The 2,865-nt window shown below is 38.8% G+C and overlaps 1 pseudogene; it reads right to left on the bottom strand.

Moving 5' to 3' along the window:
• Window positions 1-767: 767 nt before the first annotated feature.
• On the bottom strand, window positions 768-1,520 carry LOC149570257 (protein DMR6-LIKE OXYGENASE 1 pseudogene; annotated as a pseudogene).
• Between the last annotated feature and the right edge of the window lie 1,345 nt (window positions 1,521-2,865).

Raw genomic sequence — 2,865 nt, 5'->3', positions numbered from 1 at the left:
TCCAATTTTGAGTCAACCCAAAGTTGACTAGCTTTTCTGCCAGCCTCTGATTGGCTAACCACTGTTCATCAGATTCCACCTCATCACTCTCGGGACCTAGTGCCACATGTCACCTTCTTGCATTCTAGCATTATTTAAACACCCTGCATCTTAATAATGCGAAATTGTGGATACTGCTAGATCTGCCACGTGGTGCGATCCTGTGCACCCACCTAAACTTGCATGTCCCCACCATGTCATTACACCCGGAGCCCACATTTCCATGTGTCAATAGCCCACTTTTCCAAATTTTTTATCCTCCTCACATCTTGATAATGCAGGGAAGCGGGCACCGTTCGATCTACCACATGGCAGCATCTCCTACGATTTCCAATTTGGGTGCCAACTCATCATGTCTGGGAAAGTAGGCACTATTTGATCTACCATGTGGCAGCATCTCTTGCAATCTCCAATTTGGGTGCACACTCATCATGTTTGCATCTTTGCGTAAGATTAATACACTACAATCTGTTGATGTCATCCTCTTCACTACTGTCTGTACATAGGCCCGACACACCCTGCGTCTTTCCAAAAACCTCTAGCTTTGACTCATTATAAGCTATGACTATTGTTATATTTAAATGACAAAGGTTACCCATATACTGGCAATGTGGGATAAATCCATGAACGCATTCCCCTGTGAAAGGTGCCTCCATTTTTATTGTGGTCTTCAATCAATCTCCTACGGCTTGTATATGGATCATGTCAATTTTATTAGATGGTCTCCTTTAGAACCATCCCTTGCTCCAAAATACCTCCATGTATTCTTCAAACTTGTACCCTCTATACCAAGCCAGATGATCATCATCCACCATTGATTTTTTAGGAACAATGAATGCATCCATTGAAGGATTATAAAAGGTAGGAATGGTTATACGAGTAGTGGTACTATTTGTTATAGCATGATGCTCGATGCTCTGGAATCTCCCATTGCTCAATATCTGAAGCTAATCACTCAAGTTGACCACAAAGGCATTGGGTATAGATTCCACTACAACCCATTTTCCATCTCTAAGCACTTACAGGCCACTCATAAGTCCTTGCATTAGTATAGTGATGCCTCCTAGGTCTGAATGAGGTGGTAATCCAAGTGTGAGATTAGGATTTGGGCATGGTGGATAGTAATTTATGTTCATAATATGTCTATGCTTCTTAAAGACTCTATTCAAAAAATTAGAATCTTGTCCCATAGCTTCAAAAATCATAGCCAAGAGCCTTAAACTGAGGAATTTTACTTCCATAGCATACTCTCCTACAATCTCTCTATAAGCTACAGGTTTTTGAGGCCATGCATGTATGTATTCCTCTAGAGGATGACATGGCTATGTTAGAAAATCTATCCAGTCGAGGGATTTGTCTTTGATGATTTTTAAGCTTGTAGAAAGCCTAGTCAATTGCCTTGGATCATCTGAATAGAGGCATGCTCTTTCTTCTATGGGCATTTTGAAGAACTCTTTGGTAACATCCATCATGCTTTTCATCAGTGTCTCTGGAATAATCTTGGATTTTCAGCAGTGGTTTGCCCCTTTAATTACATGGATCTTCTACTTTCATGTGGGTCTACTATCAGATACCCCTACTGCCATCACATGCTCTATATGTTGGAGCTTTTCCTTGCTTCCTTTCACTTTTACGACAAGTTGTGGCTCCCATTGTTTAGTTGTGGATCGTCTCTTCTCTGATTGGCATGAAGGTTATAGAGACATGGTAGCATGAATGCTCTGGCATTTCTTGCTAAAGCTGCGGCTTTCTCCTTTGAAAGTATGGGTGGCCCCCCTTTACCTCTTATGTTCCAAACTTCCTCTACCTTTGGACTAGCTTATTTATCTTAAGCTTTGCATGAGTTGTTCTTTTAAAATGACTCCATTCAAATTAAGACACCTTCTAATTTCATTTTCCATCAACGACTCTCCTATTGGCTTCAAATAAAACATTTTAATCTTTTTGCATGCAACTTATTGGTCTTGGCATGGAGATCTTCCAATATGGGCTTCAAAATGGAAATATATGTTACAAACTCTTTGAAGCTTTCTTGCTCTAGTATCACATCCTTGGCAGCGGCTGTGGTTTCTGAGATGCTTCTGGTATAACTGGATCGCCAAGCTTGAGTTCATCATAAGGCTTGGTCATGAAGTAAAAAGAGAATATTTTTCAAAATGATAATGGAAAACAAGCCTCTTCCAAGGTTTGAAAAAGAAATTGAGTAATTGCATCTTTAGAAGCCAAAGTTTTCAAAACAAAACTTTGTCACAAATCCCTAAACTTGTCAATCTTTTTATTCTTCCGATCATTTACAATGATCCTCCAAATTGACAACCTTTTCATCCATAAGATTGTATTTCATAGTTCATATGCCTATAGATCCATTTTATCCAACTTCCTATCACAATCATTTAATGATCATAGTCATCAGAACATTCTCTGATTTAATAACATACTTGACACAATGATTTATGTGGAAACCCAATTTGGGAAAATCCAGCAGTAACATGCTACTCTTTCTCACTCTTCTAAAGTGATGTCTTGTGAAAGGCCAACCCTGTTAAAGGTTACAATGCATACTATTAGATGTGACCTGATTAAAGGATTGAAATCCCCCTATTAAGAGTGAGGCTTGTTAGAGGACTTTAGACTATTCACTTGGGATTTCACTTGATTAAAGGATTTACAAATGATTATTTAGTCAACCTTAATCCCAAGGATGTACCCTAGATTGATACAATTATTAGAGAGTGATAGTAAGGCTTGATCTGATAACAACTCACAACTCGATTTGTAGATTATAGATCTCTATTTCATTCCTCCATTCTTCTTGTCTTTCACACA

This window comes from Cupressus sempervirens, chromosome 3 (genome assembly GCF_028749045.1).
Source record: "Cupressus sempervirens isolate cs-2001-9-10 chromosome 3, ASM2874904v1, whole genome shotgun sequence".
Taxonomy (NCBI): Eukaryota; Viridiplantae; Streptophyta; class Pinopsida; order Cupressales; family Cupressaceae; genus Cupressus; species Cupressus sempervirens.
Note: the sequence above shows the minus strand (reverse complement) of the source record. Positions and strands in the feature narration are given on the sequence as shown.